Genomic DNA, 27,140 nt, shown 5'->3' with positions numbered 1-27,140 from the left:
CTTACTAGGCCTCTACATTGAGGCCTCCATTCACCAATAAAAAGAAACACAGGCAGAGTGGATCAAGTAACAAAATCTATCAATATACTGTGGACAACATACTGTAACTCAAAAGAAAATTCATAGATTGAAAGGAGAGAGAAAATTCATAGACTGAAAGGACAGATAACAAGGAGCCAGAAAAAATCAGGGGTAATTTGCCTATCGACTGCAGAATAGATAAGAAAGATATGGCATTTTTATATGATAGAAAGCTACTCAGGTATAAGGAAAGATAATCTCAAGGCTCTTGTAGGTAAATGCATGCAACTTAAGATCATGCTTTTGGGTGAAATGGTTCAGACTCACATGGGTGAACATCATGTTAAGAAGCTGAAGGAGTTGATAGGCTCCAAAATGCACAGTAGGTGTTGTGAAAATGAAAGAGGAAGAAAAGTATAAAAGGGGAAATGCTAGCCATTGTTAATTCCCTATTATCTTGTTTGAAAGTCCTGTATCATTTTCATTGTTTTGTTTGGTTTGATTTTATTATATCTGATGGCATGGGCAACTGTTTTGAAAATAACAAGATATATTATGGTAGCCATTTTTTATTTTAAAGAGAATAAAATCAAACAAAATAATGCTAATCAGAACAGAACAATGAAAGTAATGCAGAACTTCAAAACAAAATAATAGGAAATCAACAATGGCTATCATAATGTCTCTTGATTTCTTGAAAATAACTGCCTATACCATCAGACATAATTAGATCAAACAAAACTAAACAGAATAAATCCAATCAAAACGAAAGAATGAAAGCATAAAGAGAATAAAGCCAAACAAAATAAAACAGAATAAAGCCAATCAAAACAAAACAGAGAAAGTATAATTAAAAGATCTCAAAACAGAGTCGGGTATGGTGATGCGTGTCTGTAATCTCAGCACTTGGAAGGCTGAGACAGGAGGATCATTGCAAGTTCAATAAGGCCAGTCTGAGCTGCAAAGTGAGACCCTTGCCTCAAAAAGACAAAAAAAAAAAAAGAAGAAGAAAAGATTTTGAAGCAAGATAACAGGAAATCAACAATGGCTACCATAATGCCTCTTGTTATCTTTTAAAATCAAACAAAACAGAATGAAATCAATCAAAACAGAATATTGTATAAGACAAAACAATAAAATGGAACAAAATGAAACATGAGAACAATATTTGACTTCAAAAACAAGACAAAAAGAAATCCCCCATATTTGCTTTATTGCGTATTGTTATCCTCTTAATAGATGCTCAGACTACAGGCCTTTGGCCTGCAAAGTCAATAAAATGATAGAAGCATTAAGTTATTTTGGTACCTCAGATCCTATCAACTCAGTCAGTTCTCTGAATCAATCAGTTGCTTCCAGGGGTTGGGGGGTGTTCTTGTCTACCAGACTATGTATCAGTGAGTTCACAAGAAGAGTGAATTGGCTTCTTGTTCTTATTACTCCTCCCAGGCCCAGCATGGCTTCTGCCAACTCATAGGCAGGGAAAATTTGGCTTGTTCTCCTCCCAGGACCCCCATGGCTTGTGCTGGGTTATAGGAAAGGGGAACTGACTTCTTGTTCCTACAGTAGCCAATGTTAATTTCCTATTATCTTGTTTTGGAGTCCTGTGTAGCTTTCATTGTTTTGTTTGTTTATTTGTTTGTTTGCTTTCATTGTTTTGTTTTGGTTGGTTTTACTCTGTTCTGTTTAATTTTATTAGGTCTGTAATATGGACATCTATTTTGAAGAAAGCAAGAGACATTATTGCAGCCATTATTGACTTCTTATTACCTTGTTTTGAAGTCCTGTATCAATTGCACTGTTTTGGGTTGATTGGATTTATTCTGTTTTATTTTGTTTGGTTTTATTCTCTTTAGAATAAAAAAATTTTAATTTTAAAAAAAGAATACAGTGACATACCCCAGCCCCAGGGCTAGCTAGGGCCCAAGTATTTGTATTTTTTAAAAGCAGCCCAATTTATTCTGTCTAGGCAAGATTATGACTCACTGATTTAAAGCAAAGAACATACCATTTTGAGCAATTTTTTTGTTTTCAAAAATGAAGTAAACACTCAAATGAATATGATATACATGCTTCTCAAAGAGTAATTTTCATTAAAAGTTAGGAAAAATTATGTGTTAAATATTTTTGTTTGAAATTGTAAAACTGAAATTTAAGAGCTTAGATTGGATGTTTAAAAATTAAAATGTTATATGTTATCTTGCTAAGAAAATCATATATCTCCATTTTTTTTGAAATCTTGCTTCTGATTATGCAAGAGTCCAACAAAACAGGAAAGTATAAGTTCTTAATTTTATACAGACAAGGCACTGGACCAGCATGGCGGGTCCTGAGCAGGCGTACAATGGCCTCCCTGTGCTTGGCCGTGCTTGGCAGACTCTGGAGTTCTAAGAAAGCAAGCAGACACCATCAGCTACAGAGGCTGGGCTTGAGCTGGCCAGCACCACCTCCACTAACCTTGTCTAAAACCAGGGAACTAGGTGGCCAGAGTCCCAAGAGCTGAGGTCATAGAAGAGGATTTTCAGCAGACCCTGGGGAAGCCTTGGAATAACACTTGAAACACTTGAAACACAGAAATATAGGAAAATGATGAAACAAAAGACCCAATTACAATCTCAAACCTCCAGCCCATCCAAAGAAACCTCAGAAGCTATGTATATAAAAGTAAATATATGCCATACACCTGAAATATCAGACATAATAGCAAGTAAAATAAAGAAGCAACTCTGAGGAGCTATAACGGAATTCAAACTAGAAATAATCTCCCAGGTAAAAGAAGAAATGATAAAAGAAATGAAGGAGATGCTGAACATATCTAAAGAGGACACAGTTAAAAAACTGGAGAAACTAAACAAAAAGATAGAATCCCTGGATGAGCAATATAAGAAATAAACAGAATACATAAAGCAGATGCACAGAGATATACAGGAAATCAAAAATTCAATTGAAAGCTGTAAAAACCACCTCAATGAAAGTAAAGATAGAATTTCAAACTTCAAAGACAAGATTTCAGCTAGTGAACAGGAAAGGAAAGATCTTTGAAAAATAACAAGGAATCAGGAAATAACAATTCAACAACTGCAAGATGATGCAAAGAAAAACAATATAAGATTGATAGGGATTAATGAAAAAGAAGGGACAACATAAAGGATGTCAAGAGGATATTTAGAGAAGTAATCGCTGAAAATATCCCAAACATGAGATTGGAAACTGACATCAGGATCAGTGAAGCATATAGAACTCCAAATAGTCATAACCAAAATAAAACTACACCCAGACATATAATAATCACCATCCTAGAAATCCAATATAAGAATAGAATATTAAAAGCTATCAGAGAGAAAAGACAGATCACTTATAAAGGAAAACCTATCAGAATCACAGCAGACTTCTCAGTACAAACAATAAAGTCAAGAAGACCATGGGAGTGAAGTATTCCATATCATAAAGCAAAATGATTTCCAACCTAGACTGATGTACCCTGAAAAACTGTCCTTCAAAATCAAAGGAGAAATAAGATACTTCCATGACAAAGAACAGCCAAAGAACTGCATGATCACCAAGACAACTCTGCAAAGAATATTGAAAGACAGTTTAGATACACTTAGGAAAAAACCACTATGCAAAGTAGACAATTAAACAGAACAGAAAGATAAAGATGCAACAGCAGAAAGATAACATGTCAACAATAAACCAACATATAACAGTTATAACCATTAATGTAAATGGTTTCAATGCACCAATTAAAAGAAACAGACTGGTAGAATGGATCAAGAAACAACATCCAACCATATGCTGTCTACAAGAAACCCATCTAACCCAAAAGGATACTCACAGACTGAAAGTCAAATGAAGGAAAACAATACTTCATGCAAACGGAACCCCTCAAAAAGCGAGAGTAGCCATTCTGTTTGCAGACAATGTGAACTTTAAACCAATAATGATCAAAAGAGATAAAGAAGGTCACTACATACTGCTTAGGGGAAAACTTCAAGAGGAAGAGATAACTATCTTAAATATATATGCACCAAATTCCAGAGCACCCAGTTATATAAAACAAGTATTAACAGAAATGAAAAATCAAATTAGCAGTAACATAATTATAATAGGAGACCTTAACACACCATTGACACCAAGGGACAGATCAACCAGACAGAAAATCAGCAAATACATAACAGAACTGAATCACACCTCCAAATGGACTTAATAGACATATACAGAGTGTCCCATCCAAAAACATCAGAATATACATTCTTCTCAGCAGTACATGGGTCATTCTCTAAAATAGACCATATATTAGCTCACAGAACATATTTAAATAAACGCAAAAGAGTTGAAATTATCCCTTGCATGTTATCGGATCATAGTGCTATGAAATTAGAAAGGAATGATAAAAGATACTGCAAAAATCCCACAAACACATGGAAACTGAATAACACACTCTTGAGTAATCAGTAGGTCATAGGGGAAATTAAAGAAGAAATTAAACAATACCTACAAGCAAACAAAAATACAAATACAACTTACTGGAATCTGTGGGATGCCATGAAAGCCATCCTCAGAGGAAAATTTATTGCACTGAGTTCCCACATCAGGAAAGCAGAACGAATGCAAATAAAAAACCTGATGCTACATCTCAAACAGCTAGAAAAAGAAGAGCAAGTCAAACCCAAAGTAAAAAGAAGAGAGGAAATTTTATAAAAATCAGAGTAGAAATCAATGCAATAGGGACTAAGAAAACAATACAAAGAATCAATGAATCAAAGAGTTGGTTCTTTGAAAGAATAAATAAAATTGATAATCCCCTAGTCAACCTTATTTTAAAAGGGAAGAAAAAGCTCAAATTCATGCAATAAAAAATGAAAAAGGCAAAATCACTATTGACTCTATAGAAATAGAGAAGATCATCAATACCTATTTGGAAAACCACTCCTCTCAAAGGTTTGATAACACAGAAGCAATAGAGAGATTCCTAGAAACGTATGAAGTACCAAAGCTAGGTCAAGAAGATGTAAAACTGCTGAATAACCCAATTTATATTAATGAAATTGACAATGTAATTAAGCCCTTACCTACAAAGAAGAGCCCAGGCCCAGATGTATTCATTGCAGAATTCTACAATAAACACAAAGAAGATTCAATGCTGACACTTCTTGAACTCTTCAATGAACTTGAAAGGGAAGCAATCCTTCCTAAGTCATTCCTGGAAGCAAATATTACTTTAGTACCAAATCCTGAGAAAGACCCAACTAAAAAAGAGGCCTACAGGCCAGTCTCCCTAATGCACACAGATGCAAAAATCCTCAATAAAATATTGGCAAATAGGATGCAGCAAATCATCAAGAAGATTATACACCATGACCAAGTGGGATTCATCCCAGGCATGCAGGGATGGTTCAATATACGTAAATGAATAAATGTAATCCACCATATCAAGCCAAAAGTAAGAATCACATAATTATTTCTATAGATGCAGAAAAAGCTTTTGATAAGATCCAACATTCATTTATGATAAGAAATTTACAGAAAATTGGAATAGATGGTCTTTACCTCAATATGATAAAGTCGATCTACAACAAACCATCAGCCAGTATCATACTAAATGGCCAAAAATTGAAGGCCTTTATTTTAAAATCAGTTCAAAGACAAAAATGTCCCTTATCACCGCTCCTATTCAATATAGTACTGGAAATACTAGCCAGAGAAATTAGACAAAAGAGAGAAATAAAAGGGGTAAAGATAGGAAAAGAAGTTAACTTATCATTGTTTGCAGATGCTTGATACTCTACATAGAAGAAACTCAAAACTCCATTGAAAGACTCTTCCTATACACTAACAACAAAATCACTGAGAAATAAGAGAAGCCACACCCTTCACAGTAGCATCCAAAAAAATGAAATACTTAGGAATTAATCTCAACAAAGAAGTGAGAGACCTATACAGGAAAATTATAATACCCTGAAAAAGAAATCAAAGAAGATCTCAGAAAATGGAAAGACATCCTTTGCTCATGGATAGGAAGAATAAATATTGTGAAAATGGCCATTCTGCCAAAACTTTTATACAGATTCAAATGCAATCCCAATAAAAATGCCATCAACATACCTCATAAATCTCAAGAAATCACTCCTAAAATTCATCTGGAGTGAGAAAAGACCTAGAATAGCAAACACAGTTCTAAGCAGCAAAGGCAAGGCAGGAGGCATCACAATTGCTGACTTGAAGTTATACTACAAATGAACCATAGTAAAATCAACATGGTACTGGAATCAAAACAGAGCTGAAGATCAATGGAATAGATTAGAAGATACAACCGTAACTACAAACACACTCAACTACCTTATCTTTGATAAAGGGGCCCATCAGGTTCACTGGAAGAATGACAGTCTCTTTAATAAATGGTGCTGGAAAAACTGGCTCTCCATATGCAGAAAACTAGAACTAGACCCATGCTTATCACCATGTACTAAATTAAAATCTAAATGGATCAAAGATCTAAATATTAAAACAGAAACACTAAATCTATTGGAAGACAAATTGGGTAAGAACCTTGAAGACATAAGAGTAGGTAGAGAATTCATGAACAGAACTCAAACTGCACGGGAAATACTTCCCAGAATCAATAACTGGGATCATGTCTTATTAAAATGTATGTCAAAATGTATGTAAAATGCATGTCAAAAGAAATCTCCAGCATAGTGAAAAGAAAACCCACAAACTGGGAACTCTCCTTCAGACAAAGGACTTCTGTCTAAAACATATAAAAAAATTAAAGAAAATCAGACCCCCAAAATTCAAAGATCCAACCCAAAAATGGGCATCTGAGATGAATACACACTTCTCAGATGAAGAAATACAAATGGCAAATAAATACATGAAAAAATGTTCATCATCATTACTCATTAAAGAAATGCCAATTAAAACCACACTGAGATCCCATCTCCTGAAATAATGGCCAGGATCAAGAAAACCACCAATAACAAATGCTGGAGAGGCTGTGGGGAAAAAGGAATTCTCCTGCACTGTTGGTGGGAGTGTAGACTGGTGCAACCATTGTGGAGGTCAGTCTGGAGATTTCTCAAAAAGTTGGGATTAGAAGTCCCATTTGTTCCAGCTATTCCATTTCTAGACACATTCCCAGAACTTAAAGCATCATAACACAGTGATACATGTGCACCTATGTTTATAGCAGCACAATTTGTAATAGCCAGATCTTGGAAACAACCTAAGAGTTCATCAACTGAGGAATGGATTAAAAAGTTGCGTTATTTTTATACAATGGAGTACTACTCAGCTACAAAGAAGAATCACATTGAGATATTTATAAATAATTGGGTGCATCTTGGGACCATACTCATAAGTGAAATAAATCAAACTCACATGTATAAATACCAAAAAGTTTCCCTAGTGTAAGAAATAATACAAATACATAAAAGTATGTGGTAATCATGACTCCCCAATATATGGCTTTGAAGCCTTTTAAAGATTTCACTCATTAATTGGAATGGTTTTATTCTGGGCTACTTGATTTTATTGTCTGTGATGATATGAATAGCTATTTTGAGGAAAACAAGACAACATAATGTCTAGTGCTGACTTAATATCATCTTTTTTTGAAGTCCCATCAAACTGTTGTTCTATCTCTATGGTTTTTATCATGTTGTATCTTATTGGATTTTATTGTATGTGATAGTATAAACAAAAAATTTTATAGGCAAAAAGATAATATAGAAACCATTGTTCCTTTTCTGTTAGCTGGCTCTAAATACCCTGTAATACTTTCATCTTCTTGAATGGTTTTACATTGTCTTAATGTTTGATGCTATAGTATATGAAATTATACTCAAATATTTCAAGGAAAGAGCACTATGGTAACTACTATTAAGTCAGGTTATCTTGTGGTGAGACACTATGTTGCTTAAATTGTTCTGTTCTGTCCTATTTGTTATATTCTCTTTTATCTCAATCTCCCCCTTTTTAAAAAAATTCATTTATTTTTTATTATTTTTTAATTAAGGAAAAAAAATTTTAAAAATTAGCAGGATATAGTATAGTAGCTTTTTTGATTTCCTATTAACTTGATTTGAAGCCCTGTATTGCTCTCACCATCTTGTTTTGACTTAGTTTACTCTATTCTGTTCTGTTTAATAGTATTAAGTTTGAGGGTATAGGCAACTACTTTGAAGGCAATAAGATTCACTATGATGCCCATTCTGGTTTGACTATTATCTTCTTTTGAAGTCCTGTAATGTTTTCAATGTTTAGGTTTTATTGGTTTTGTTCTGTACTATTTTATCCAATTTTATTATACCTGATAATATAGACAGTTCTTTTTAAGGTAGCAAGAGGCATTATGGTAACCATTATTGATTACCTTGCATTCTGTTTTTACATCATGTACTATGTCCATCCTTTGTTTTGACTGACTGCTTTGTTTTGTCACATTTGGTCTTATTCTCTTCCAAAAAAAATAATAATAACTGTGTGAGTAATGAAACCCAAAATGTGTAAATGTTATTGTAAAAAAGAGAGAAAAAGAAAGTGCTCTAAAGGATACAATTGCAAATGTGTTTAGGTGTGTAAGATAGATGACCATATTACTAAGTTTTTGTTGGATCATTGAACACAACTGGTTGCATTCTCACTGTCTGAATGTCCACTTTGTATGCTTTAATTTTGTAACTTGAACAACTATTTCTAAGCTAACAATATGTAATCTATTAACTAGTGATTTCTTACTGTTTATTTTTTTTAAATTCTGTATTATTTGTACCCTTTTACTGTTTTGGTTTTTTTTTTTTTCTTTAAATAAAATTTTAAAATAGAATTAAAAAACTTTATACAGACAAATATTTCAAGGTAACATTTCAAAATTTAAACCCTGCATCAGATTTCTAAAATCCTTTACATGATAAAACGTAATTGATTTGTTTGTGAAATGAGATTCTTTTTGTGTGAACGCATTATTCTCTGACTCCAAATCAATTAAAAATACTCTGATATATCCACAGGTTTTCTCTTAAAAATATCAATGTTAATTTCAAAAAAATGACAGAATTTTAAATTTAATTCTCTATAACACTGGACAAATTCATCTTGAAAAGAATACGAATTCAAAAACTTACAGGAAATTATTATTACATATGCCCATTACTAGTTATGGGTGAAATTAAGACTTATCAGTGAGCCGGGAGAACATGGCGGACAGATAACAGCAACTACCGGAGGCTCTCTGAAAACTAGGCTCAGAAGCCAGCTATGGTGCGGACTAAAGAGACATAAGCAGGAGGAGTTATGCTCTGCTGACTCAGGAACGAACTCGGCTGAGAGAAACCAACTTGGAATGCAGTCCTGGTGCTAAAACAGGAACAGAAAAGCCTCGCTGCTGAGGCTGGACCCCACGCCATTTGGGTTTCCCGCCGCGCGGTGGCTGGCTGCCTCTACGTCGGCTCGGCAAGGAGAGAGACGCACGGAAACTCTGAGAACGGGAGTCTGTGAACGGAGTCGAAAACAGGACAGGCAGGGAGGCATGTTCTGACTTGTGGCGAGGTGAGTGAGAGAAACTGACACTCCACCACAGTTTGACTCCAGCGGACTTTCTGGGCCCGGGCAGTCCTGCGGGAGCAGGGCGTGCTGGCGACTCCAGCCACACATTCCCCTGTCGGGCGGGATTGGTGAAAAGTGCCTGGCCTGCGTGACGCTGCCGGCGGACCCCGTAGGCTGGCCCAACCCAGATCCCAGAGCCTGACGGAGGCCGGGAGGGGCGGGCCCCCGCTTAGGCTGCCTGGTGTGCAGCAGTGAGTGGAAACACCTAACCGGCGCAATTCGATCAGGCTGTGGCTGACAGAGAGAGAAGCTAGGCCTCTCATATAAGCTTGCATATATAAGGAACAGAGAATATGGGAAGAGGCAGCAACAAGAAAGGCTCCTCGGCCCCCAATTCTGAGAAACAGGCAATAACAGACACCGCACCATTACACATAAGGCGCCATATAGAGAGCCTCATAGACCAATTCAGGAATGAAGTTATCAACGACCTGAAGCTAGAAGTATGCAAAATAGTTAGAGAAATACTAAGCACCACCCAAGAAAAAACAGATGGTGGAATGGAAGAACAGAAAAAGAGGGGAGAAGTGTTTGATGGAGAAAACAGGGAAAGCATAGAATACGTGAAGCAGGTTCAAAGGGACTACCAAGAAACTAAGAAGTCTATCGAAGACTGGCATAACAGCTTGAAAGAAACTAAGGACAGACTATCTGAACTGGAGGGCAGAATTGTAATATGGGAGAATGAAATGAAAAACTTCTTAAAAATAACAAAGAAACAAACAGCAATAATACAAAGACAAGAAGATGATAAGAGGAGCCATAACTTAAGGATTAAGAACATAAAAGAAGAAGTAGGGACACAAACAAATGAACTACAAAAGCTACTCACAGAAATAATCCAGGAGAATTTTCCTAATTTAGCAAAAGGTAAAGATACTCAGATGTATGAGGCATACAGGACCCCAGCCACCTACAACCCTAACAGAGCAACACCCAGGCATATAATAATAAAAATTCCAGAAATTCAATACAAGAACAGAATATTAAAAGCTGTCAGAGACAAGAAGCAGACCACTTACAAGGGAGCACCCATCAGAATTACAGCAGATTTCTCTGCACAAACCATCAAATCACGAAGAGCTTGGGGGGAAATAATTCAAGTTTTGAAAGATAATAATCTCCAGCCAAGATTGAGATATCCTGCACAACTGTACCTCGAAATTGATGGAAAAACAAGGTGCTTCCAGGATAAAGAGGAACTGGGGGAATTTGCAACCACCAATTCAACTCTACAGAGAGTATTGCAGGATATTCTAAAAAAAGAAAAATACAAAGAATCCAGAAATAATGGAGGTCACAACGAATGGAGCAGAGAACAAAGTGAAGAAGACAAACTGACAGCTACTGACAGAATAAGAGCTCAACAGAAATGAGGCAGAGAAGATTGGATGATAGGAACAGCTATTTTGGAGAAAATGACATCTTAATAGGTAATACTGATTTAGTATCATCTTGTTTTGAAGTCTCATCTAGCTTTTGTCCTTCTGTCTCCAATGGTCCAAATAGGTTGTATCTTACTGGATTTTATTATGTATGATAGTATAAGCAAAAACCTTTTAAAGACAAGGAGATTATACAGAAACCATTGTTCATTTTCTGTTAGTCGATTCTAAATACTCTGTAATGCTGTCATTCTCTTGAATGGTTTTACATTGTTTTGATATACTTAATGCTACAGTATACGAAGTTGTACTCAAGGATTTCAAGGAAAGAGATAATATGGTAACTACTTTTAGGTCAGGATTATCTGGTGGTGAAACACTATTCTGCTTAAATGGTTATGTTTTGATCTGTGCTGTTTCGTTGTTATGCCCTCTTTTATCTCAATCTCCACTCCATTATTTACTTTTTTATTTTTATCCTTTTAATTAAAGGAAAAAAATAGCAGGATATATTATAGTAACCCACTTTGACTTTCCATTACCTCGATTTAAAGCCCTGTATTACTCTCACCATCTGGTTTTTAACTGATGTTCCCCCATTCTGTTTTGCTGGATAGTATCAGGTTCGAAAATTTAGGCATCAGCTGTGAAGATAATGAGATTCATTATAACGCCCATTCTCATTGACTTTTATCTATTTTTGAAGACCTACAATGTCTCCAATGTTTTGGTTTTGTCGGTTTTATTCTTTACAGTTTTGTTCAATTGTATTGTAACTAACAATATAGGCAATTCTATTAGAGATAGCGGGAGGCATTATGGTAACCATTGTTGATCACCTTGTATTATGTTTTCACATTATCTATTATGTCCACCCTTTTGACTTGACCGATTCTGTTCTGTTATGTCACATTTGGTTTTACTCTCTTCCAAAAAAGTAATAAGAACCATGGGAGCAATGAAACCCAAAATGTGTAATAGTCATTGTACAAAAGAGAGGAAAAGAAAGTGCTCTGTACTATATAACTGCATGTATATTTAAGTGTATAAGATAGAAAATGATATCACAGAATTTTATTGGATCATTGAACAGAACTGTTTGCAGTATCATTGATGGAATGTCCACTTTACAAGCTTTAATTTTGTGACTTGAACAATTATTTCTAAGATGACAATATGTAATCCATTAACTAGTAATTTCCTACTGTTCATTTTTTTTCTGCAAATCTGTATAACTTGTACCCTTTCTCTGCTTTTTTTTCTTTTCTCCTTAAATAAAATTTAAAAAAAAAAATTTAAAAAAAAAAAAAAAAAAAAAAGACTTATCAGTGATTAATAGTAATAGTGATTATGATGACTCTCAGTTCACAATATAAGTGAATAAGAAATGCAGCTTTATTTTCCTAAAAGTCAAATCAGTTTCTATTTTGGAGTTAATTTCTGCCTCTATGGGGCATGACACAGTCTGACTCTGTTCTTTGATAACTTAGCCAAAGATTTCACCCTTTCCTTGGGGCTTGATCCAAAACATAAGGCATAAGACCTTCAGTAAGAGATACATCAATACCTATTTTTATTGCTTCATTGCTGTCTCCTCTTCCCCCCAAATACATCTAACGAAAGATATCTAACAGGTTATTTACCCAATGTCAGAAGCAAGACAAAGATGTCCACTTTCCCCATTTCCATTCAACAGTGTATGGAAAGTTCTAGACAGATCCAGGAGTCAGGAAAGCTAAATAAAATGATCTGTATTGGAAAGGAAAAGTAAAACTCTCTATTTTCATATATGAACTTTTATATGGAAAATCATAATACATCTACTAAAAGAAATAGCTAATCAACCAATTAACAGGTGTTAGCACATTAAGAACAATATATGAAATATAAATTTATAAAAATATACAAACTAATTGTATTTCTCTACATAACTCAGAAACACTCCAAAATGAAATAAGAACAATTTCACTTACAGTAGCACCCAAAAGAATAAAACATTTAGTAATAAATGTAAGTTTTAAAAGTATAAAACTTATTTTTTGAAAACTGCAAAGCATTATTGAAATAGTTAGAGATCTAAATAAATGGAAAGAAACCTGATATTCATAGATCATAAGACTTACTGTTAAGATGGCAGTATTATTAAAATCAATTTTTAGGCTATTGCAATCCTGTTAAAATCATAACTAGTTCTTTACAGTAATGACAAACCAGCTCTAAAATTTATATGGAAATACAGTGTCCCAGAGAAAGCAAAAAATCTTGAAAAAAAAAGAATAAAGTTGAAGAAGTCATACTTCTCAATGTCAAATTTTCCCATGCAGCTACAGTAATCAAGTTAATGTGGTAATGTTATGAGGAAACAAATATACATCAACAAAACAGAATTAAGTCCAAAATGAAAGACTGTCTTTTACAATCAATTCATTTTAATTCGAGTGCCAAGACAATTCAATGAAGGAATAAATGGTCTTTCCAACAAATTGTCTTTCCAACAAATGGTCTTTCCAACGAATTGGGACAGCAGACTATTTCCATGCAAAGAATAAATTTGAGTTCCTAACCACATACACATATTAATTTTAAATGAATCAAAGAGCTAAAGCTATAGAACTAATAAATTACGACTTTGCAAAGAACAAGAAACAAGATAAATTGGACTTCATTTTTTTAAAGTTTGTGCTTCAAAGGAAACTAACCAAAAAACATGGATAAACCACATAATGTGAATGATTTTTGCAAATCATGTACCTGAAGAGAAACTCATATCTTGAATACATAAAGAATTTTTACAATTCAATAACAAAAAGACTAATAACCCAATTTAAAATTGACAAAAAGAGTGACACTAATTCTCAGTCATAGCTTGTTGAAATGCAAAACAACACAGCCAGTTTGGAAGATGGCCTAGAAGTTTCTTAAAAACTAATACTAATATTATATGATGCAGAAACTGGACTCATAGAAATACAAGAACCTACATGCTATTGTGTAGACTCATTTACTCATAACTGATAAAACTTAGAATCAACCAAGATACATAATACGTAAACAGATAAATGTGGTACATCTATACAATGGTAAAGAAAAAAATAAGCTCTCCAGCCATGAAAAGACATTAATAAACATAAATGCATCAGTATTTAAGTGAAAGAAGCAAACTTAAAAACTTACATACTGTAAGATTCCAAATATCTTCTAGAAAGAGCCAAACTATGAGGATAATGAAAGATCTGAGGCTGCCAGGGCTTGAAAGCAAAAGGGGAGAAGAGATAAACAAGTAAAGCACAGGAAAATTGGGGGGCACTAAAACTACTCTAGATGGTGCTATAATAATGAACACATATCATTATAAATTTGTTAATACCCATAGAATGCACAATAAAGCCAGTAAACTCTTAAACTATGTATGTTAGGTAATAGTAATGTATAAGCATTGGCTCATAAATTCCAATAAATGTGCCACACTAACGCAAGATGTTAAAAACAGGGAAACTATGTGTGGATCAGGGAGGGGAGGTGGTAAGGAAATATTTGAGAACTCTACTATTTTCTCATGTTTTCTACAAACCTAAATTTAAAATTGATAGGCAAAAGCTCTAAATATATAAATCTCAAAAAAGACAAACAAATGGTCAATGATCACATTGAAGATTTTCAAAATCATTAGCTATAAATGAATTGCAACTCAAAGCTATATTGAGATATCCCTTCACATCCACAAAAGTAACTATCCTCTAAATGACACATACGTATTTGTGAGGATAAGGAGACATGGTGTGTCAAAGAAGAAAAGGGAAGGACTACTGGGCGGGCACCAGGGAGCCTGCTATGTCAAAGACTAAGAGAAACATGAGATAAAAATTTCACCACATTTCTTCTTCAGTCAGGATGTGGTATATGCCGTACCTTCAGTAATAAATCAAAAACAGGAGTTTTAGGACTTCCTGTGGGGATATTTATATTTCCTCCTTAAAAAGCAAGCACCACTTATTAGAAAAGGTGTGTGTACTTCAGTGTTGAACTCATGGTCAGTAGCACATCTGCTAGTCACCAGAACTTACTTGGAATCTGCACTTATCAGTTTTATGAGACAAGCAAGCATCTTACCATTCCTAACTGTGCAGATGGGTCGGTAGATGTACACCATATGCTATAAATCCTGCCCTTCTGTATTACGTAGCCAAAAATAGTCTCACTGAAAGGAGTTCATCTACCACCTGGTAAAGACCAGGTCGCATTTCAGGAGGATAAGAATTAATTCCTGACCACCACAACTGCTCAAGTAAAGTCACTCAGTGTCTTTGCATCCACCATTAGTGGGGTGAGAGTGAAGCTCAGAGGCAGAACTCTTACCTAGCATGTGCAAACCCAGTACTGTACTGCAAAATAAAAAGAAATCTACCATAATATTAGAAATGCAAGCTCAGTTTAAATAGCCAACTACCTTCCTGGTCCAAAGCTTTTCTTACTTCAAGAGGAAAGGATATTAACTGCCAGCAAACACCAAGGTTTGTTGCTGTTTCTTTTGTTCTTCCTGTTTCTGCAGTTGTGTGATGTGCAGTGCTGTGATTTTGTGAAAGATTGGCTTCAGTTACGGTAGTTGTGATCCTAAAAAAAAAAGCAGTCACTGAAGACATTGAATTTGCTGCCACCTAAACAGCACCCTTTAATAATCTATAAAATGAGCGAATTGAACAAGATTATCTCAAAAGTACTTTCTGTTTCAAAAGTCTATGACTCTGAATCAATAACCTGACTTTTTAAAATGTGAAAAAGCCTCCAGATACCTTTAAAATAATCTTTGAGCTCATTCGTGCACACTTCTGACATTTACTCAAAAATATATTATACAAGAACAGCAGTTATACAGGACCCTAAAAACTAATTCATTCTTGAAATTAGTTCCTTTTGCTCTTTGATTATTTTTGATGTTCTATTTTAAAGTACCTCAGGGTATATTCCAATATAACATAACACATTCATCTCAACATCTAAATATATTATTGAGAAAAATGGGATTTTTATTTGCCCCATGAAAGATACTCTTTTATAAAAATGCTAGATGTTAGAGAAAATTCCTTTGGAAAAAAATTACTGGCCTCTCTATAAAATATCATCTTATAAACTAATAATTCAGATATTTTTAAATGATAAATGCTTTCTTTAATTACTAATCAGTGTTTATTTTGTTTCTAATAAAATCTAGCTGAATGTTTTCTTGAGACAAAGCCTCACTTTGTTATTCAGGCTGGTTTTGAATTCACTATGCAGTCCAGGTTGGGCTAAAACTTGTAATGAGCCTCCAGCCTCAGCCTCCTCACTGCTGAGACTACAAGCATGCCCAGTTCAGGTGAATTTCTTAATGCAAAATAAGTTTGCTTTTGATTCTCAGAGAAACTCACTCAGACTTTTACATCTAAGTGAAAATCTCATTGGTATCTTAGAAAATTTGCATATAATTATGATGAATCATATTTGCTTCAAAACAGAAAGCAAGGTATAAATTTATGGACCTCCTTCATGAAATCCAACATTAATGTGAAACCCTGCAATTATTCTTTCCTCCAGCTCTGTCTCTTTTCTTCTCTTTTCTAAGATACATACTAAGTATAAAACCTACATAGTTTTATCCCTAGAGTACTGCCATCAAAGGAACATTTTTCCAAGGACAAAAACAAATATAAAAGATATGGCAAGTCCTCCATTTGTGTTGTTTGAACACCAAGAAAAGGGCATACAATTTATGTTAGCACTTCTTAAAATCCCCTTGTACGCTCTCTCACACACTGACCTCATAGCTGAGATAATTCTTTGCCTTTCTCTGTATGAGCCTCTAGAAAACTGTTTATCCAACTCTAGCCCTCTTGTTCTTCTTTCATTTTTTTCAAAATATGACTATTTTATCAGTAAGCTTTCCCATTGCTGAGACACAATACCCAACTCTCACAATTTAAAGGAGGAGACATTTAATTTGGCTCATGGTTTCAGAATTTTAATTTCATGGTCAGTCAACTGCAAGGCAGGAACATCATGGTGAAAGGACATGGCTCAGCAAAAGTGCTGACCCGGAGGGGGAAGGGTAAGACCAGATAAGAGCCCTAGGAGGTCACATCTCCATGAGTCACCCAAATTCACCCAAAACTGTACTTACATGTTCCCTGGGTGATTCCAAGCCACTCAGCTTAGTACTTCACCCTTACCACTATCATCATTTAACTGTTCTAAAAAGGTTCTCTAGAAAACTGGTTTCACTGCACACAAGGGTATTCTTTCTTTTTTTTTTTTTCTGTCCTTTTGAGACAGGGTCTCTATGCAGTTCGGGCTGGCCTTGAACTCACTTTGTATCCCAGGCTGGTCTCGAACTCACAATGATCCTCCTGCCTCAGCCTCCCGAGTGCTGGGATTACAGACGTGAGCCACCACACCCGGCTAAGGGTATTCTTTTTAAACTAACATTTGTTTTCATGAATTTCACTTATAAAGAAATTATTTAAAAATTTAAGACTGTAAGCTATTAATATTTTTAATCATACTGGAAGGATTAATTATCTAAAGTTATCTCTTCACTAATATAAATCAGAACTACACTACAAAATAACTGCATGTTTAAAGACAACTTTTTTCTTGGGTTTCAGGAGATTCAATTCGTGATCGGCTGGCTCCGAGGCAGAAACATGGCAGAAGAGCAGAGTGGAGCAAAGATGATCAGTTCCTTGCACCAGTAAGCACAGCAGGGGAACAGCACTTTCTCTCACATTCTTACTTGTCTCTGTTCTTACTATAAAAATGGAAAAAGACCAAGAGAGGAGAAAGGCTGAAAATACACATATTCACACATTTTGTTCGATTTCCCCTTTCAAGCACATTGTAAACTATGTGATAAAGCATAGATGCTACTATTAAGAGCCTAGAACCAAAGGAAGATGTTCAACGTTTGCTGGGCGCTTATAACGAATCAAGAATTGTGCCAAGCACCATAGATACAAAGATTAATAAACAAGAGGGTCTGCCCTATTGAAGTTTCCCAGTGTGGAAGGGGCCACATGGAATACGTCAAAGATGAGATGTGATCAGTGCTACAATAAACTTAACTCTGAAAGTCCAGTGGCAACTTAATATAGCTTCCTTTACATGACTCACTTACCAGTTCTTTGACTAATAATATTGGTCTTTTTCCCTTGTTACAGAAACTCCAATTTTCAACTGAAAACAATTTATCATAGTCTTCTCAGTCCCGTCTGTCTCTAGCTGGTCCCTGGAGTTTTGCAGCTTTGTTTCTACCTTTCATAATATTCCCAATATACAGTAAGATAGACTGGAAATAAGGGTTTAAAAAAAAACCTAGGCTTTATCTCTCAGAGGGAAAAAAAATTTAAACTGTAAGGAGCTTGATAGAGTTGTCAGCACTACATGAATCCAGCCTAGGAACTATGAGGCATGTGAGTTGATTTTCATTATATTCCATCATAGTATGGTAATCATAAAAATTCAGAAAGATTAAAGAGAAAAGTCATCACCTAATTGAAATAATCTGTGTCCTCCCTGATATTTTTGCTCACATTACTGATCATTGCATCTGACTCCTACAATTTCTTTTAAACTGGACTCTGCTCAAGTTTCTCCCTATTTGAATCTGCCTACTCCGCCTCCCGATTAATTATTTTGAATAGTGATTCATTGTGTCATTTTCTCTAAAATGCTGCCATGACTCTTTAATGTGTAGAGGATACAGTTCAAATTTTTTAGCTTCACATAAAAATTATTGAAATTTTGGCCCCAAATTGTCACTTTACAGCCTTAGGTTTTTTTAATCCTTATATCAACCATATTCTTCAATCAACTCCAATGTTCAGCTTTTCCAAGAAATACCTGTTGATTTTTCCACCCAGGAAACCTTTTCCTAAGAACTACTCCTCCTCTCCTCCAACAGCAGGGTTTCAATCATTTTGTCCTTCCCAAGTAAACCTGACTACCATCAGTGACTTATGCAGGGTTGACACCCAACCTAAGCAGGTCCAATAAGACTTCTCCCTGAAGAATTTAGAATGGGAGCTGCAAGCGCCCAGGTAAGGCTGAGTGTCATTTTTCTGCCACATAGACCAGAAGAGAAAAAAATCTGAGCTGCAGTAAAAAAACAAAGTAAGCATATAAAAAAAAGCAGCTAAGACAAGATATATAAAAGACTAATATTTCAATCCATTTTGTTCTCTCAGCCCAGTTGCATCCTACTCCTGGTATCCAAGAGTGACTGACACAGTTATAATGATAAATTACCCTTTGTGTGTGCATGTATAAATATATATATTTGTGGGGGTTTGGGGTGTTTTGTTTTGTTTTGTTTTGTTTTGTTTTGTTTTAAGAGATAGAGTCTTGCTATGTACAGCCTGGCTTCAAACTCTGAAATTCCTGGGCTAAACCAATATTCTGCTGCATTCCCCTGAGTGGCTGGAGCTACAGGCAAGCATACTGTGCCTGGCTTTGCTCACATTATCTCAAATAAGCTCCACTGCTTGTATCTCAAAAGAGTGTAATTAATCTAATCAGATTTTCATTTTAGGTAGTTTACTCTGCCTACAATATGGAAGAAGTATGAACTAGTAAGAATGGAAACAGAAGCAATGAGACCATTTTGGAGGCCAACTGCAGAATCCAGGAACAGAATTTGCTAATGATTGCTTACATGTGAGAGGTGAGAAAGGGTGTCAGGAACTGTGGGTGACCTAAAAGCTGGAACTGTGGATAGAGAATAGGAGAGAAAATACTGAAGAATTAGGGGAATGACAATAAACCTCGCTGAAATGAGAACACTTAGGAGGAAGCACTGAGCACAGTTCCTGGCTATAGCAGGTGCCCCCATGCCTGGCAGTGCCCTAGGTTTCCTCCCACGCCTCTCTTTTTTCTCCTCTTGTCTAGCTGAAAGCTCCTCCAGGGGAGGAATTAAATGCTGCACCTCTCCATTGTCCTCTTAGTCACTACTGGGCTCCTGGAACACTACACACACTCAGTAAGTATTTGTTGATTTTATGTGATTTGATGCAAGACAGTTTTTGATTGCTTATCATAATATATCTTGTCAAAGTGAAGAATCAGAATGGCATTGTACAGAACTGCTTCTTTTAGACAAGGAATTCAAAGAAAGCTTTCCTCTCTATTTTGATTTCAGAGTAATGTTGAAAACACTTGAATTCTAATAAAAAATCATTTACTTCTTGAGGGAAAAGAGATAGGTAAACTCTAGACCAAAGCAGAATAAATAAATAAGCTTTTCATTTATAAATATGGATAAATCTGAAAGCGCTCAGTAAACATCAATGTACAATAATCAAAAATAAATCTGAAAGCTGAATAAGGATTCTGATTTATAACATAAACATAAACTAATCAAAGCAGAGAATTTATATTTTTGCAACAGCTCCTGCTATTGAATGTCAATATATGTACCCCTGTTACTACTGTAAAGCTTTTTGGAAATTAATTCTTTTCTAATTCTGAATACGAAAGATTACTTTCATTGTCCATATATCTCTTCATGTATCTATAATATATGTGTATTTAATCACAAAATATGCAATCGTAAACCTGGTGTGGTGGTACACCCCACTAATCCCAGCACTCAGGAGGCTAAGGCAGGAGAATTGCTGCAATTCGAGTCCAGTCTGGGTTACATACTGAGTTCAAGACCAGCCTGAACTACAGAGCAAGCCCGTCTCAAAAAACAAGCAAAAAATGCAATTATAAATATGACATGATTACATTTTTAATTTTTTAAATTTATTTCAGTAAGGGGGGCTGAGGATTTAGCTCAGCAGCATAAGCACCTGCCTTGCAAGCAGGCGGTCGTGAGTTCGATCCCTGGTACTGATAAAAAGTTTTAAAAAAATTTATTTCAGTAAGACACACTGACATTAACAACACTCAAAATACCGTAATAAATTATTTACTTAAACATACGCATCATTTTGATTTGGTTTGTTTAATCTGAGATGGGGTCTTGCTCTACAATGCAGACTGGTCTTGAACTCAGTATTGCCCAGGCTGGCCTCAAACTTATAGTGTTCCTCCTCCTGCCTCAGTCCACTAAATTCTGGAATTACAGGTGTGTGCCATCACACTGGATTCTTTTTTACTTGTTTATTTTTTGAGAGGTTTTCCTCCTTCAGTTTGAGCACACTTATCTCATTGTTCTTGCCACTTTCTGAAGTGTCTTTAGTTGTGCTGTCATGGCTGCCTCAAGGTTCTGAATCATTTCAAAACAAATCTTCTCACTGTCATCTGGACTTCAAAGAACAGCTAAGAGTTGCATGGAACCAAGTCTGGTAAATAAGATGGTAATGCACAGTATGCAACTGTAGCAAGAATAATTAAATATTTAAAATGCATTTTATTATTTTTATTTTAAAATGACAAGAGAATTAAAATGATTATTCACATTTCAAAACAAAATAATAGGAGATTAACAAAGGTTAATGTATTGTATATTGTTACCTTCAAAGTACTTGCTCAGATTACAAGATATAGGCATGGAAAAATGATCAAACACTGAAAGCACAAAATCTTTTTTTGATGAGCTAACAGATATTAGCAGTATAATTATCTTTCATATATATATACACATTATTTTCTTTATTTCTTGTGTCCTTTTTTCCATCACAGTTGTTCTTTGATTTTGAACAATTTCTTCCCCTTTCACTTTCACAGTATCTATTCAGCATTTTGGATTTTATTGACTCTTTCAGTTTTTCACACTAGGAAGACAATACAATGTTTACACAAGCAGGTCTGACTTTTTCACTAATGACTATGGTCTCAAGTTGCATCCATTTACTTATAAAGGCTTGAGTTTATCTTTGTTTATTGCGGAGTAGTACTCTATTGCATAAAAATATCACATTTTTTTGTCCAGCCTGTGGTTGATAGGTATTTGGGTTGTTCCCAAGATTTAGCTATTACAAATTGTGCTGCTATACACATCGGTATACACATATTGCTGTGGTATGATGTTTTCAGTCAGTTGTTCAGGGAAAATATCCAAAAGAGGAACAGCTGATCAAATGGGACCTCCAAACCTATTTTTTTGAGAAACCTCCACACTGCTTTCCACAGTGGTTGTACCAGTCTACACTCCCACCAACAGTTGGGAAGCATTTATTTTTCTCCACAACCCCATCAGCATTTGTTTTGATTGATTTCTTGATGATAGTCATTCTTTCTGGAGTGAGCTGGAATCTCAGTGTTGTTTTAATTGGCATGTCTTGAATGAACAGTGATGTTGAACATTTTTTTATCTATTTATTTGCCACTTATATTTTTTCATCTGAGAAATGTGTTTTCATCTCAGATGCCCATTTTTGGTTTGGGACTTTGAATTTGTAGGGACCTGATTTTTTTCAATTCTTTCTATGTTCTAGATAGAAACTCATTGTCTGAGGGACAGTTGTCTAAAATGATTCCCATTCTGAGTTGTCTTTTCACTCTGTTGGAGATTTCCTTTGATGTGCAAAAACTTTTTAATAAGACAAGACCCTAGTTGTTAATTATTTTTTGTACTGGGGATTGAACTCATGACCTTGCACTTGCTAGGCAGCTGTTGATTCTTTCAAGTAATTCCTGTGCAGTTTGAGTTTTGTGCATGAACCATCTGCCTACCCCTATGTCTTCAAGATTTTTACTTACTTTGTCTTCCAGTATATTTAGTGTATTTTTTTAATATTTAAATCATTGATCCATTTGACTTTAGTTTAGTGCATGATGTAATTTAAGTCTTCAGCATGTAGAAAGCCAGTTTTTCCAGCACCATTTATTAAAGAGTCTATTTGTATTCCAGTGAACATGTTTGGCCCCTTTGTCAAAGATAAGATATATTCTGCATCTTTTATTCTGTTTCATTGATCCTCAGGTCTGTTTCTTTGCAGGACCATGTTGATTTTATTACGGTAGCTTTGTAGCATAATTTCCTCTCCAGAGGTTTGAAGTTTATGACAAGGAAACTTGTGAAATGCCCACCAACTACAGTGCCACAAATTCTACCAGTAGGGGGATTCTTTGTAGCTAAGAGAAACATCACTAGATGTCTGTGGAAATGCAAGCAGTCACTAAAAGTAATAAAGCATTGATCTGGCTATACCTATAAACATATTGTCCTGATTGGTTGACTTTAATATTTCATTATCACCCAGTAGAGAACCGTGATTTGGTCCCTTGACCACTACCCACCTCGACTTCATTTCTTACCATTTTCTTCCTCCAGCAGACAGTCCTCGCCACTTCTACAGCTGGTACCTTCTCAGTATTTCAGATTTCAGGTAGATGGATTCTCACAGCAGAGACTCTTCTCATCACTGTATCAAAAGTAAGGGATTGCACCGCTTCAGAACACCAATAACAATCCATTCTTCTTTTATCTTTGTACTCTTACTTGTTTGCTAGACAGCTAGCTCTTCAGCACAATATAAATTCCTTGGGAGCAAATACCTTGAGTATAATATTTGCCATTATAATCCAAGTTTCCACACAGTGAATATTAGCATGCTGTAAAGCCTCTACAAATGGTTGATAAATGAATAAAAGATATAACATTTCCAGAGTAGTCTTGATTACCTGTATCAGAAGATCAAGGGTGAACCAGGCATGGTGGCATACTCCTGTTATCTCAGCACTCCAGAAGCTGAGGCAGGAGGATTGTTGCAAGTATGAGATGAGTCTGAGCTACAACATGAGCTAAAGATCAGCCTAAATGGCATAGTGAGGCAAAAAAAAAGTTAAGGGAAGAGTGGAGAGAAAAGTGAGGGAGGAGAAAGAGTGAAACAAGAAATTAAGCTGTGTTACATACACGCATGTATCAGTTACCACAATGTTGTGAACATTATCTACTACACACATGGACTAATAAACTAAAATAATAAAAGTATGTAAATAAATTATCTTAAAATACAGAGTAATCAATAAATCTTCTGTAAATTTACTTTAAATTACCTTAAATCATTAAAATGCACAAATTTATGCCTGGAATGTTCATCTTGGAGCTATTTATAAAAGGGAAAACTAAAAAATGGGAAACCTGAATGTCCAGAAATAAGTATTCAATACATGATATTTTAAAAGAATACTTGCTGTCATGATAAAACATCTATCTTATAATAGTAAATAGAAAAGCAAGACAAAAGCCCTTACACCATATGACCACAATTTTGTAAAATGAAAATGGCATGTGCACACAAAAAAGAATTATTGTACGCACTGGTCTGCTAAAATATGAAGATGTTTATCTATAATACTGATGGTAAAAAAAACTACAGCTGTGTAGTTTTTATTATAACTGATAGTCTATGTTTTTAAAAATTATCTACAATGAACATGTATTATTTTTACTCATGGATAAAATAAATACAGATTTCAAGTTTGGGATATGACTTAGAGGTAGAACACTTGTGTAGTATACACAAGGCTCTGGGTTCAGTTTCCAACAAAAGAGAGAAATAAAGAGAGGGAAGAAGAAGAACAAAGTAGAGGAGAAAGAAGAAGAAAAATAGGAAAAGGAAGGAGAAGGAGAAGAGGAGATAAGGAAGAGGAAGAGAGAGAGGAGAAGGAAGAGGAAGAGAAAGAAAAAGAAGAGGAGGAGCAGTATGAGGGATGGAGGGAGGAAAAAAAGAAATGCATTTCCAAATGTAAATAAATACTGGTGTGTTGCTGATTACTGAGGGATTCAGCTTTTGAGTGGATGATTAACTCTTTCCTCATTCTCCAGGGATTTGCAGTTTATGACAAGGAAACTATTTCCAAACTCAGAGAGGAGCTTGCAGCAAAAAAACACCCTCAAGCCAGGAAAAGAATGGATGAAGGAGTCAAAATGACAAAACTGGGTGAGACAGAGCAGGGACCACGAAACAAAGGAAAGAAAGTAAGTAGAGAACTGAGAGGACCCCTATATTAAACTTCAACTGACCTATCAACAAATACTCTGTACCCCCTGAGCCAGATATTTTGATAGGTTATAGGGTTCCAAAGATGAATAAAACATAGTCCACTCTGCCCTAAAATTATAGTTGAATATGAAGGTAGAAAAAGCAATTGAATTGGGCTTAATTATATGACTTTGCACAAAATGTCCTGAGAGTATAGACAGGGAACACCTAAAGTCATGATGAAATGCAAACACTCAAAAAATTGCTTCCAAGGGAACATAAATTTACATTGAACCCAAAGGACAAAAATGCACACTTTTAAACAGATTAGAAAATATAAGCAAAGAGGAGAAACATAAGATCAAATGGCTGTCAGGATGCTTTAAGCTGTATGTTGCTCTGTACGCGGTCTCAGGACCTAAGGCATCTTTTGGAAGATAAATGTCACTTTCTCGGGCTGCCACATAAAAGGGCGTTGGAAGCTGGGTGTGGTGGCATGCGATTATGGTTTCAACAACTGGGAAAGCTGAAACAGAGTCAGTTCAACACAAACATTCAAGAGCAGCCTGGACACCATAGTAAGAACTTCTCAAAAAAAATAAAAAACTTCTTTGAATATACTTTTGTTGCACACATCCAGGTTGTAATTAACATTTATCAATAAATCATTATGAGTCTGATATTTCTATCTGTTATTTCCTTTATACTCTAAGAGTTGAAAAAATAAACAAACGAACAAATAAGCTCTGTCTGGGCCACTTTGAGTACATTATGACACAGGATAGCAGGCATCTGAATCAGCCAGACATGGCAAAAAACTGGAAAGGCAAAGAAAACACTTTTATCTTCCTAAAAGAAAAATGGGAATCAAACTGGTTGGATAATCTGGGTACATGGCATGATCAATAGTTCCCTTATTTTTAGATCTCATCTCCCCTCTTTTGGAGGGGTATTTACATTTAATTTGGAGGGAGAATGTGATGCACAACAATGACTTAAATTCTCCCCTTGTACCTCAGACAGCAGTCCAAAGCTACTCTCACACTGACATCTACAAATGAATAACCAGAGAATCTGGAACCACCCCTCTGTTCTCCAGAGTCACAGGCTGACACGTGGACCATAGCAACATATAGAATGATGGTCATAAATGCTAGCTGAATTAATGTTTAGCAAATAAAAAAGTAATAGAATATTATGTGAGGCTCCTTTTAAAAAACTTCTAAATCTTAATCTAAAGTTTAAATCCTGAATGTGCTTTTTAAATCTTATTTTGAATAATTCAGAGTCTTCAGGAACAACCTATAATGCCAACATGCTAGTGTAATAGCTAAAAAAGCTTTCTCACAAGGTAATATATTAAAATCAATTCAGCTAGCTTCCAGAAAGGATAATCTACTATATTTTTAACTTCTCCACACTAAATATACTTCATGACTCAAGCACACTTATTAATCAAATTTGTGCCTAGCACAATTGCCTCTGTTCTCACTATATTTAAAATCATTAGAGTATGTCTACATAGGTATCACAAAGAATATATGTATTTTCTTTCCCCTGTGGTTGAGACTTCCAGGTAGAGAATATTAGATTATAAGCACAAAGTTGAGATCATGTTCAAGTAGGGAGAATGTTCAGCTGCCCAATTTGTCAAGTACAGACATTTTTCTTGGTTATTTGTCAATGCATAGTAAGTATATTAAAGTGGAATTTCTTTAAAAAGGAAATTAAATTTTAAAAAAGGTTTATAAATAGGCAAATCTTCAACATCAAAGAAAGGTAAATTAGAAAAACAATAACATTTTAGTAGCAAAAAATGGTCACTGGCAAGTGTTGTTTCAGTCAATCCACCTATTATGGTATCAACACTTCATTTTGTCTTTTTTTTATATTTCAAGGCAAGATGATAGGAATTTCACAATGGTTGTTATATTGCATAGTGTTATCTTCAGAAGAGTTGCTCAGATTACCAAATATAGGCATGCAAAATCGATCAAACAAGATGAGCACTAACCATTCCTTTATTGAACTAAGAGAATTAGTAGTACAATTACCTTAGTAATCTTGTGCATGTAAATGTGTGTGTGTGTGTGTGTGTGTGTGTGTGTGTGTTTACTTCACTTTTTCTTTGAGGAATTTCCCTCTCCCTTTCCAATGATCTTGGTGAGATTAGTAATCACTACTGTCCTGTCTTCCTCCCACCTTGGATGTGCACAGGCTTGGT

Source organism: Cavia porcellus, unplaced genomic scaffold, assembly GCF_034190915.1.
Source record: "Cavia porcellus strain 051 isolate PalLab524CR breed Dunkin Hartley unplaced genomic scaffold, mCavPor4.1 scaffold_1, whole genome shotgun sequence".
Classification (NCBI taxonomy): Eukaryota; Metazoa; Chordata; class Mammalia; order Rodentia; family Caviidae; genus Cavia; species Cavia porcellus.
Note: the sequence above shows the minus strand (reverse complement) of the source record.